General features: G+C 41.0%; 1 long non-coding RNA gene across 1 annotated transcript in view; it reads left to right on the forward strand.

The window, feature by feature from the left end:
- Positions 1–600: 600 nt before the first annotated feature.
- LOC110740925 overlaps positions 601–13,663 on the forward strand; it is a 40,128-nt gene continuing 27,065 nt past the window's right edge. Inside the window, exon 1 of the long non-coding RNA XR_002516229.2 lies at positions 601–1,533. This is a non-coding gene — a long non-coding RNA (uncharacterized LOC110740925). The remainder of the gene's footprint in view (positions 1,534–13,663) is intronic.

Genomic DNA, 13,663 nt, shown 5'->3' on the forward strand with positions numbered 1-13,663 from the left:
AAAATGCAGCCTTCAAATCCTCTGAACCTTGGCATTCTGTCCTCAGCTCAGTCTTTCCTACTCACCTTGTCCCTCTGACTGTTCTCTTCCTTTCCCAAATCTTCACACCATCCATATACCTTCTGTGTCTCAGCCCTGTTAGGAGACCATAGGAATGATATTCCTAAACAGTCAGTTAACATTTCAACCTAGATTATCACAGTTCTTTATCACAGTGTATCCAAAACAAAACCCATCCCATTCTTCATAACCTTGCTGCTCTTCTGGAAGACCAAAACTCTATATCAACATCACCTATTCTGTCTTCCAAAGTCTAAGATTTTGAGTCATCTAAAATACCCTCATGTTTCTCAATACCATTTCATGCTAATATATAGTAATATCAACAATAGGAATACAATTAGAAAGAGAACTTTCTAATTTCACTAACAGAGTTAGTTCAATCTTTTATATAATTTATCTTACCTTGAGTTATGAAATATTTAATTCTCAACTGTGTTTTTCAAGTAACAGGTTTTATATTATTTTAAAATAACAGAAAATGTTATTTAGTAAATAAAACTTAATGGACTAAATCATTCACAACCCAAAGAACAATGATGGAGATTATTTAAGTGCCCCTGGGCATGGAGAAGCACAGGTCTCTAACTGACGGGCTTGCTTAGCAACGAATGGCAGGACCATGAGGCAAGGATCAGAGGTATAAGAAAGGCCAAAAGTGGGTGTACCTGGAAGTTTTGTCCACCAGCAACTATCCCTGGGGAAAGTCATATAGTCCGGAATCTCTAATCCAATGCTGATGGGTGGGCAGAAGCTCAAAAGAGTAGTCTGAAGAGGGGAAAGGAGAAAGAAGTAAGTGGCTCTGTTATTTTAAATAATCTGAGTACCAAATACAGTCATCCCTCAGTATCCATGGGAGAATGGTTCCAGGACCCTCCCATAGATACCAAAATCCACAGATGCTCAAGTCCCTTATATAAAATAAGATAGTGTTTGTATATAACCTATATACATCCTCTGGTATAATTTAAATTATCTTTAGATTACTTATAATACCTAATAGAATTCCTAAACACCACTTCATTGTGTGGGGTGGGTTCAACATAGAACTCTGCATACTGCAAACTCAAGTTTTGCTTTTTGCAACTTTGTGGAATTTTTTTCTGAATACATTTGACCCACAGTTGGTTGAATCCACAAATGTGGAACCCACAGACATGAAGTACCGGCTGTATGTTTAAGGAACCTATAAACTTCCCTCAGGCTAGAGATGGAAAGTGGCAGGATAACAGGATAACTTCACACTTGTCACCTCTCCCTACACACTTCTCACCTCTCCCTGGTGCAAACTTTTGGGAAATTCTTTTTGTTTCCATCCATCAAGTTGATCCAAGATAAAAGTAACCTAGGTCCTCTGAGAGAAGGAGCAACTAGAAGAGGATGATGAATGAGATGGTTCTACCCGGCAGGAGATCGACTCCCACTGAGTCTGAAAATCGGATCCAGAATATTTGTACCCAGGCAGCTTTCAAGGTAGGATTTAGAAAGAAAACATGGATGGATGGATGGATGGATGGATGGATGGATGGATGGATGGATGGATGGATCAACTGATTGATCAAAATATAGGTGATTCTAAATATTGATATATATTGAACTAATACAATAAATAGGTTATTCTAAGTTTTAAAAAATCAAAGAGCACTCATTGGTTCAAGCACAGAGGAAGCCTACTACAGAGCATAAAACTGAACCAACCCAGAGTAGATAACTGGCTTCACGACAACTTTCCCACAGCTAGATTATGACAAAGACAGAACTCCCCAGTTTCCAGAGCTTGAATCCTTTTTCTGCCCTTTCTGACTTCATTTTCCTAATTTATAATGTAAGTCTGGCTCCTCAGAGTCATCAAATAGAGACTCAGGGACCATTGTTCTAACGCGAAACTGCGAGAGGATGAGGCTGGGATACAAATCTAGTGTTACGTTATCTCCTCTCCCAGAGCTCCTTTGGCCCAGAGGTTAAGAGAACATATATAAAATGGCTTGAGAACACAACATATATTCTAGTGGGGAAGTGGCAGAAATAATGATAAGTCTAAGAAAAGACAATATATAATAGAGACCTGGAAGAGTGACTTTGGAGGGAAATCAGAGTTCTACAGGTGATAAGCAATGCCTTCTTTCAGTCCTGCTGGTGTGTCTGTGATTGTGTATAAAACATTCTTTGAAGATTAAAAACTAAAATAGCACTTTGAGAGCCTCTGTGACTATGAGGCACAGGCTTCATGGCCCCACCAATAGCAGTGACACCCGTGGAGTCAACTCAGAAATGTCTTCCTTGTACTGTGTTGAAATCAGGCTCAACCTCTGACTGTAAATTCCACAGGCACCAATTCTGCTTTCTATTCAAGGCTCGGCTGTTTGGATGGTGCACCTAATGCTCTTAATCACCCAAGCCTCTTTCCCATAAAGCATCCCCAGTGCTTCACGTGACACAATTCCTAGCTCCTTCTCTGCCTGGTCTCTTTGCTTGTACCTACATACTGGGTGGGTTGATAGGGCAGGTCCAGAGAATCATTCCTACTCTGTGTCTGGGCAGAGATTTTCCGTGGACAGCCTCAGGGAGAACTGGCTTTCTGCCCTGCCTTGTACCAGGAACACTCCTGCACTTGTAGTTGTAGTTCTGGTTATAGTAGAGGGGAATGGAAAGTTGTTAATCATTGAGGATGAAGACCTGAGTGTTTATGAGCCTCTCCCACATGGGTATTTCACTTAGTCACTTGGGCTTTTGTTGTTTGAGAAAGAACCCCATATGAAAATCTGGTTTCTACAAGCCTATTTGATGTTGTTGTTATTGTTGTTGTTGTTGTTGTTGTTCTCTTGGTCCCAAGGAAGTGTTCCTAATATCTGCAGCAATAAAAATATTACTACCCCTTCTTTTCTCTTCCTTGATACCTAAGCTCTGACGCTGCACCCTCAAATAAGCAGAATTGGGCCTGTGGACAGCAGAGGACCACCCAACCAGGTAGAAGCAACACATTTCAGTCTCCAGACCATGGGGATGAAGATCTCCAAGAATAGATGTGTCATTTCATTCATCACTCATTCCCATATTAGCCCACATTATCAACATCTGGAAGTCCAATGATGGATTTTGAACCTAAGAAAAGAACAGTCCTACTCAAAACTCTCTTGGGACAACTGATACCATCCACACAGATAGAAAATCTCTTGATGTGCTCAGCACTTTAAAAAGTTGAGTATCACAGAATGTTAGGGCAGTTAAAGAACTGTAAAAATCCACTTGATCACTTCAGAAAAGTGTTTAGGAAAAAAAAAAAAATCCACTTGAAAATTGACAAAGGTCTATAAAGGGAACATAAGTTGGAATGGAGAAGAGGGGCTGAGATCCAGAACCATGGCATAAATAACCAAAAAGGACCTTGACGCAATCTACTTTGATTCCACCACCACCATCACAGAGGTCTCAAAATATATATGAGATATTTGGATCCTAACAACCTTGGCATGCCATACTGCAGTTAATGATGTGAAGAGATAAACAAGAGATGCTTTGTTTTGGAAAGAAAAAAAATCTCTGGCCAGGCGCAGTGGCTGTAATCCCAGCACTTTGGGAGGCCGAGGCAGGCAGATCACCTGAGGTCAGGAGTTCGCAACCAGCCTGACCAACATGGAGAAATCCTGTCTCTACTAAAAATATAAAATTAGCCTGGCATGGTGGTGCATGCCTGTAATCCCAGCGACTCGGGAGGCTGAGGCAGGAGAATCACTTGAACCTGGTAGGTGGTGGCTGTGGTGAGCCAAGATCATGCCATTGCACTCCAGTCCTGGGCAACAAGATCGAAACTCTGTCTAAAAAAAAAAGAAAAAAAGAAAAGAAAAAGAAATCTCTAAACTAGGTAGGGTAAATTTGGCAATTACGGTAAGTTATTTTGATATGTTTACTGTATTGGTGCCATACAAATTTGTTTGACATCTGCTTAATGATTAGAGATTAGGAAGGTGGAACTTAACTAATACTCTGCTAGATGCTGGATGTACAATGGAGAATAACTCAAAAAATATTTGTGCTCTCTGACTTTATCTTCTTATGGAAGACATAAGCCAAAATACATAAACTTACAAGTAAATAATTTTAAATGATAATAAAGGTTTTTGAATCTTACCTGTTTCATTGTCATTTGGACCAAAAGTCATGTGTGCCTTCCACAATAATATAGTAATGTTTTTAAGAAGATTCACCAAAATTACATTCTATTTAATCGTGTAATACTTGCTAATAATATGGCAATTATCTTAATATATTAGCCTAATATTTGCTACCCCATGACTTATAAAATATTAGAACCTGAGTATAAATGGTTCCATGATCCCATGAGCAGGAGAAATGCTATATTCTAAATCACCTTCTTGGTGCTCTGAGTAGTGTCTCAATCAAAGAAGAATCTGTTTTACTTTAATATCTCAAAAATAATGCTACTAGGAGAGAAGAATGCTTTATATAACATAGCTATCAACATCTACCAAAAAGAATGGACTCTTCCACCAACTGTTCTGGAAACATTCAGTTCCACAGAAGGACCTCCTAGACCAAAGGCTGAATGCACTGCCCATAGCTTTATCTATTTTCAACAAGCAGTCTGGGAATTGCTCTCTCAAAGCTCCACTTCAGTTGTGTCTCGATAGAATTTTCACTGTATCTTACACATCACAGAGAAGTACATCAGTAGCTCAACACAGCACAGAGCTTCAGTTTTACAGCAAGCATGGATGTGAATCCCATGGAAATTGATTTCCCTCACATTCTCACTAATTCCGTACCTATATTTTGGCATTTATAACAAATCAGGTTTTGACTATTATTATTTTTATGATAATAGCAGAATCACAATAGTTGCCAATTATTAAGTGCTTATTATCTGCTTGGGACATTACTAGATGCCACTTTTTATTATCTCATCTAAAATTCTTAAATTTCAAAGAAGTTTTGAAGGAATTACATAAGCATGTGAATGATCCTATGGAAAGACATTGATACATTCTTAGAGCTAGTGAAGAGAACACAAAAATATGCTAAAAGACCCCCAGCAGTGAAAAATCCAAGTAAGTAAGTAAGTACCGAATGAAATCCAATAAAACCTGAGAAGGAAGATGCAGATTTGGACAACAGAGAATTCTTGGTTAATGTGCAATTTGAATCAGAAAAGCATAGACTATGAGAGCACCCTACCTGGATGCCAATCCCAACTGTCATCTTGATATACTCGTGTGTGTGTGTGTGTGTGTGTGTGTGTCTGTGTGTGTCTGTGTGTGTTTAAGATATAAAATTTGGCATGTTAGATCATCAAATAAATCAGCCTTGAGAAACAAAAATAAAATCCTAAGCCTCCCAACTGACTAAGTGGACCTGCTCTTGGCCAACGGGGCCCCAGAGAAACCTTAAAACTGAGTTCCTAGCATTACAGAATGAGAGGTTGGAGGTGCCTTGTTATACTCCCTCCCTCACTAACCACCTTTAGGCTTTCTTCCCTCAGGGTTAATCAGAAACCAGTCCTTTTGAAAAACTTGCTCCCCACTGATTTCAAACAACCTTGTGACTACTCCTCCCTTTTGCCTTTGAACACAACAGTGGACCAACATTCCTCCCTGATGAAAGGCCACCAACCAGCCGGGGGCACGGTGGTTCAAGCCAGTAATCCCAGCACTTTGAGAGGCCCAGACGGGTGGATCACAAGGTCAGGAGATCGAGACCATCCTGGCCAACATGGTGAAACCCCATCTCTACTAAAAATACAAAAAAAGTAGTTGGGCATGGTGGCGTGCACCTGTAGTCCCAGCTACTCAGGAGGCTGAGGCAAGAGAATCGCTTGAACCTGGGAGGCAGAGGTTGCAGTGCACTGAGATCACACCACTGCACTCCAGCCTGGCAACAGAGCCAGACTCCATCTCAAAAACAAACAAACAAACAAAAAAAAAAAGCCACCAACCACAAAGTGGTTCTGGCCAGTCAACAGAAGATGCACAGTGATGACTTTCATGTCCTCCACTTCACCTTTTAATGTCAGAAGGCTGAAAACTTCAGCCTTCTATCATGTTGACACTGCCATTTTTTGAACATGGGACCCAAGGGCATGAAGTCCAATTGTGTATGTGCACGTTTCTCCTTTCACAAATATTCATGACTCCTCCTATAGCTTATTGAACATGTATATTCAGCCACACCATTCAGCATAAATTCCTGCTTTATTCACTCACCCTCCAAATATCTGTATTTCTGACTTATGGTGGAGGCTGTGCTTCCCAGTATGTTAGAATGGCCACCTTGCAGACTGAACCCCTTTATAAGAAAGAGTGCTCTCCTTTCCAAATATATGAATCTCATCATTCTTCAGTTGACAGTCTTATAGTTTACATTAACTAATGTAACTAATTTATTTAGACATGATTTTAAGTTACAAACTGTAATGGAATTTGGTTAGGTTTCTAAACAGCATTGAAATACTTAAGAAAACATAAGAATCAAAATATGTATAAATTTTCTTCAAGTATGTATTCGGAATTGTATTAGTCAGTGGGAGACTTAAAGTACTCTAAAATTGAGGATATCAACTTTGTAACATCAGTTTAAGTGGTTTAAGAGAATTTAACCAAAGTTGTTAACTAGATCAATTACTACTCCAAAGCCCCTTGAAAAAATTACACAAGTTTCTAGAATTTTAATTAAATTAATGACATTAGTTATTTAGCTTATGACTCAAAAAAATCAGCATAGTTGGTAACTTTAATAAAGTAAATATAAATTTTGTAAACCAAAGTGTGCCTTAAATCATCTTTGTAATACACAAAAGCCAACTTCAAGGACACAAAAACAGCATATGGCAATGAAAAATGAACAGAAAACAAAAGTTTTATGAGTTGCAAAGAGTAGGCAGAAAACGTAGACCTGGGTTTAAGAATCAACTCCAGAAGACTATTGGGCAATAGGACAAGATAGAGGAAAGGAGAGAAGAAGAAAAGGTGGAAGAAGGGCTCGATAGAAAGATAAGAGAGGTATCATGCCATGGCTTCAAAAGAAAATGCTTTTGATTTTAAAAATTAACCAGCATATGGTAAATCAGCCCAGGATCCCATAGACCCACCTACCAGACCCCTCATATGCTTTTCTTCCACTCAAAGGTCCTACCTCCCTGCACCTCCCCATAGCTGCCTGCCACCCTCTGAGAGCCACCTCTGCATACGGTGATTCAGGCCAGGACCCCACAAATCCACCTAAAGAAACCAGCACTGGCTGGTCAGCGACTCAGAGAAGTGGCCAACAAATGAGGAAGAACAGAGTATCATGGGCAACTGACATAGAAATTCTCAAAGGTCTAGAAGATCCAGGATCCACGATCAGCTCATTCCACCCTCTTTGGCCTTGGCAGTGACATCAGATGGGAGGGTCAATCCTCCCTCTTTTCACGGAATAGTACGTTGCTTGGCAAGGCTGTTCTTGTCACTGATGTTCACACCTGCCTTAAATGCCAGCAAGACTGAAATGTTGAAACTCTCTCATTTTCATTGGTTAAACCTGAATTTCCCCCAGGCAATTAGTTTCTCTGAATATGAGCAGGTAAACACCCTCCTTCCACCCTTTTCCCAGCTGTCCTGGGACTTCTTGAAACACAGGTGTGTCTTACCACAGACAAACACTGAAACTCAAAAAGAGAGTAAATAACAACTACAGCTACTATTGAGCTAATGGATTGCATATAAACATTCAAGATTCCTGGACTACAGGAGCCTCTACACCCACTCACCTCCCCAGGAATGCTCCACTGTATTCATTCATCAAGCTGACATTTGAGAATTAGGCTTATGCGGACTTGTGTGATCATACCACATACCCTTTCAGTACCTGAATCTCCACTGCACATGCCACCACTTTTCCTCCATCCAGCCTACCACCACTCACCACTCTGGACTTTACTTCAACAGATAATTGCTCACTTTTTCCAGTGGCTAGGGCTCGGGTATCATGCGCCAAAATACTGAAAGTTGACTGGAAACCCTGTGTATTCATCTCTGGTGAACAGCCACCTCTCAACTTCATAGCTGCCAACAGATGGTAGTCCCATCTCCCTGGCACAGATAGTGAAGTCTCTTTTTTTGCTCATGTATGGTTCTATAAGCACAGTTTTCCCTACCAAATAATACAACAAACCAAACACATCAACCAGTGAAATTAGTGGATGTCTAACACTACCCAAGGACCACAGTTCCCTTCTTGAGCTCTGCCCAGTGCTTCTGCCCTTCCCTCCCATGCCACCTGAATCCCCAGCCCTGTACTCCAGCTATCAATATCTACATCTGTCCTTTGGCCATGTGCTAAGGACTAGTTCACACCTTCTTCTTTGGTTTACCAATTTCCTTTTACTCTCAACTTTAATCCTCCTTTGAAATTGGAGTGACCTACAGCTTCGGGTATCCAGCATCCTCCTGAATACATGGGACAAGTAACAGTCAAGCCATGTTCCATGAGAGGACCAGGAATTGGCTTCCATTCTACTTTGCCTCTCACCTTCCAGGGTCTATTAACACTCCCTGACTGATAAAACCATTCTTAAATTATAACTCTCATGCTCAGAAGACAAGGTCTACTTCTCTGAACTGTCTCATTTAGTTTTTTCCAATGGATCTTTTTATCCATCAATTCCACAGAATTCTTTCCTGGTGGCACCTATCACAATACTTGGTCTGGTTTCACGGGATTGACTTTTGCTGTAGCATTACAATGTAAGTTCAAGTCTTCTACCACTAGCACCTACGAGTCCTTGCACACATCCTTCTCCCACTCAAGGGTCCTTCCCCCCATGCACCTCATTGCACCTCTCCCTTGGCTGCCCACACAGAGAACCCAGAGGTACTGTGGGAAAGGGCTTCTGTGTCCTCTTTCTCCCAGGCTGCCCTTCCTCAGGAGATGGAAACCTTGCTGGTCACTCAATACCTGCAAAACTGGAGTTTCCTATACAAAAAAAGAGTTAGACACGTCACATTAGTAACTGGAATGAGGCACCCAAAAAACAGAAAACTGGGGCAAATCCTTTTGTTTTCCAAAAGTTTGACTGTGCGTGGGATCAAAGGTACAAGATTACTTTTTATGCCACCTTAATCCTCTGAAGCAGGAAGTTGAAGAAGAGACAGTGACTGGGATTATCCCTGAAAGGAGAGAAGAGTTCCCTTAGGGATTGGCCTGCCCTCATCTGGGCCGGAAGAAGATTGTGTGGTTGGATTGACAGTGACCACTTTTTTCAAGGTGCAGTTTTAAAGAATTAGGATAGTTAGGTGCATAAATAGACAGACAGGCAGGCAAACATAATATAATTTTGGAATTAACTTTGGAACTCTTGCAAGTCTTCGATATTAGAGATGAAGAAATAAAGTCATGGAGATAGTGAGGAACTTCACTCAGACTGCATAGCTGGTTAATGTCAGTGAAGCTAGCATCCACATCTTCACATCCTATCTCATGTTCTTTCTACAACCCCAAGAGGCCTTATTTCACTTAAGCTTGAAGTCAAATCCCAGCTATTCAGAAACCCCAAAGAGCAGTCTTCAAGTGGGGACACAGACCTGAGAATTTGAGTGAATGCCTTGGGACAGAGCATGACTAACACTTCCGGAACCCCCAGCCTTGTGATATTCTATTACTCCCTGGCTCCTCTTTCAGAACCTGTGGTTTGGACAATAAGAGTGAGGTTGTCCTACAGAGAGAGGGAAATAAATAGAGGGAAATGATGGAGGCTCTAAAGGGAAGTCAAATAGAAAAAAAATCTCAGATAAGAATAGGAATCACGGTATCAGAAGCACATATTGAGCGGAAATCTGCTCTAAAATATCTCCTGATGGTCTTTCAGCCTCTGCTTGAAGTCTGTCCATAATAGAATGCTCTGTACAAGGGAGGCAACCAGATTTATTATTAATGAAATTACTTAGAAACTATTTCCTTGGTTGGACTGAAATGTGCTTCCCAGTGACTTCTGTTACTTTAGGAGAATTCTGCTCTGAACTACAGAGCAGTTCCCTCCTTGTCACTGGAGGTGTCATAGCAGAGGCTAGAAGTCCTGAGTCAGTGATGCTCCAGGGAGCTCCTTCCATAGGGTTGGAGGTGGCACAACTCAAGTCTCTCATTGGCTTCAGGAATTGTTTATGCCTTGGTTCCCCACCTAGGCCACTCTTCCACCTGCTCATGGACTTCTCAGGAAATTTTACAGATTCTTACATACCAAAGAGGATGGGGCAGGAAAGTTTCACTCAGTAATTCAGAGGCATTCACATTTTTTACTTTGTTATAGTTTAATTTTTAGCAGATGGGCTCAGAAATTCATCTATGAGAAGGCCTATGAAAGAGTTTATTTGGAATGTTATAGGGACATACATTTCTCTTATATGTTGATAAATGTTTGGCATAACCCATATGTAAGCCAAGTATGAACAAAAGTTTTGATTAGACCTATTTCTTCCCATTTGGTCACTCTTTCAAGCACTACAATATCATGATGTTGCTTCAGTAGAATTTAAAGAGCAGGCTAATACCGTGTAATTAATAGCATTTAGTTTTGTATCATCTCAGGATATTAATTACAAACAACAAAAGCTCACTCTGGCTGTTTAACAGAAAAGGGGTTTACTAAAATATTATTGGGTAGATTATAGAACTCTTGGAAAAGCCTCAGAAGGAGGCTTGAGGCTAAGCATATAGGAGAAATGTCCAAAAACCACACCACAAAACTAGCCTGGTGAGGAAGCTCTACTGCCACGGCGACTGCTCCACCATTGCTGCATCATGCCAGGAACACGTCCTTGCATCTTCAGCTAGCAGCAAAAGGGAGCCACCACCCCTGCCAGCAAAATGTCTTCTGCAAGGAGACCCTCTTCCAATTGTTCCTTTCCAGAGCGTAGCTCTGACTGGTAGAGCCTCCATCACAGGGCGCACCCTGACTGCAAAACAGACTGTGAGATTTACTTTCTGGGTTCTACCTTGGGGAGAAGGAATACAAGTCTGTAAAATAGTCCTTACATAGTGACAATGTGCGAAGAGTACTGGAAAGCAAGGGAAAAGATTACACATATTTGCTACAAGCTCAAATTGTCACTGGTTTTAGATCCAGGCAAGTTGAGACAACACCTGCAGTGTCAGCCACATATTTGAAGCATCTGTCAGGGCATACAGTTGTGCTAGCTGAAAATGACCTGGATGGATGCTGGGCTTAAAAAAAAAAAAAAGAAAAAGAAAAGAAAAGAAATACTTAACACCTCAGGCAGCAGGCTGTACCCTAGAGTAAGGTAGACGTAGCTATATTTCTTAATTGTGCTATAATGTTGACTGTTAAGATGTTATTATGGGTCCCAGACCTGGGGAATTGTTAGAATGATCAGAGCTGATATTGTGAGCTTAACAATTCCACCTGATATCTCCTCTATATCTTCCATTTACTTTTCTCCATTTCACTGTTGCTACCTTCATCCAGGTACCATCATCTCTCACTCAGACTAACCGTAAGAACCTCTTAACTGGTCTTCAACTCCCAATCCTCTATAAGCTAAACACCACACTGCCAAAATGATCTTTAAAAAATACAAAGACAATTGTGTTATCCTGCCCGCTGTCCTTCCTTCAATGGCTTCCTGTTACACTTAGAAAAAATAGTTGAACTCTTTAACATTGACCAGTAAGGTTCTAATTGTTTGGCTGTTCCCATAAGTCCAGTCCACGCAACGCTCCTCTCCCTGGGCTTGGCTTAACAGGCCCTGGTCTCTCTACTCCCGATATGTGCCAGGTTCCTTCTTCCCTCCCAGCCTTCACACATGCTGCTGTCTCAGCCAGGAACTCTCCCTGATGGACTTTCATGTTCCATACAAGGTTCAGGCTAACTCTCATAGATTCTTTCAGATGAGGTTAGTTCCCTCTGTTTTATGCTTTTTATAAATCTGAACAACTCCTTCATGACACATGTAACCATTATACTTAAGTAATAATCAAGGTAACCATTTGTTTTGTTTAATGTCTGCTATCCTTGCTGAATTTAAATTCCATGTGTTATTCACCACTGCTATAGGCCCAGCACCTCACAGTTCCTAAGACATATGAGGCCTCAATAAATATTTCTTGGCCAGGTATGGTGGCTCACGCCTGTAATCCCAACACTTTGGGAGGCCAAGGCGGGTGGATCACCTGAGGGTGGTGAAACTCCGTCTCTACTAAAAATACAAAAATTAGCTGGATGTGGTGTTGCATGCCTGTAATCCCAGCTACCCAGGAGGCTGAGGCTGGAGAATTGCTGGAACCCGGGAGGCAGAGGCTGCAGTGAGCTGAGATCGCGCCACTGCACTCCAGCCTGGGCGACAGAGCAAGACTCCATCTCAAAAAAAAAACAAAAAAATTGTTGAATGGTTTTTACAATCCGATTCATTTCTCTTTCCTCCTAGAAATGAAGCCTTGGCCATGCAAGCAAGGGGAGGTGAGATCTGATAGTACCAAGGAAGGAATAGGGCACTGTCAACCCGCTAACTGGTCCTAGTATTGGCTATGTAACCCTAGACAAGTTATTTTACATTTCTAGACCTCAGTTCAGCAGCTGGAACACATGGACTTTGGATTTCCTTCTTGCTGGAACTTCCTTTATGCACTCGTGTTTGTTACTCACACATGTATTTATCCATTGTCCATGTCTGCTTGTCAGTTTTAGTTACCTCCTACCCCCACCTGTCCAAGGTGCTCTTGTCCTCAGAAGATCCCAGTGGCATGAAGAAAACTGACTTGGAAAATTTTATCCCAGATAAAACTGGTCTGGAACACATAAAAAGTCTTTCCCCAACAATTTTGATTCACTTCAATTCCTGAAAACTAACTTCTGACTTTCAAAGAAAATTCCACTTTGGCAACTGTACAGGTACTAACAACAGTTTTCCCTTACCTGGAAGAACAGTCTTGGAGGAGAAAACACACCATGTCTGTATGGGTGTGACAAAGGCTACTTTTTCTAGCACTCCTGGGACTCACAGAGAAGGCATTCACCAAGGGGCGAGGTGAAAGCAGACTTAGATTTCATATAGCCAATTCTTGCAGTCCATGTCAGTAAAAGTGAAAAAGCACAGCAATAATGCATTATCTCCTTAAGGCTAATGTGAGTAAGATAATTCAAGTATGTGGATTTCTGGTAGTGTAATTTTATCTCAACAAAGAACTGAGAACAATGAGAGAAGTGAATAGAAACCATAATCCCATCATAACAGCCCCTGGAACCTCTGAGTGCAAGGGGGATCTAGAATATTTCCAATGCCCCCTTGCAGTTAGTTAATCCCCTCCCAAAGGCACTGTTCAGATTCTTTGCCATAGGTTAGTTTTCCTTATTCTGCATTTCCCTGACTAATAATGTTGTTAAGCACGTTTTAATATGATTTATATAAATAGAATCATACAGAACGTACTCTGCTGTGTTTGGCTTATTTTCTAAACATAGCGTCTTGATACACATTAAATTCCTGCTTTTTTAATAGTTTCTTTAGTTTTCTTAATGTTAGGCAGTATTTCATTGTATGAATTTTTCATAATTTATTGGTTTACCTGCAGATGGACATTTAGGTTATTACCATTTGGG

Source organism: Papio anubis, chromosome 1 (assembly GCF_008728515.1).
Source record: "Papio anubis isolate 15944 chromosome 1, Panubis1.0, whole genome shotgun sequence".
Taxonomy (NCBI): domain Eukaryota; kingdom Metazoa; phylum Chordata; class Mammalia; order Primates; family Cercopithecidae; genus Papio; species Papio anubis.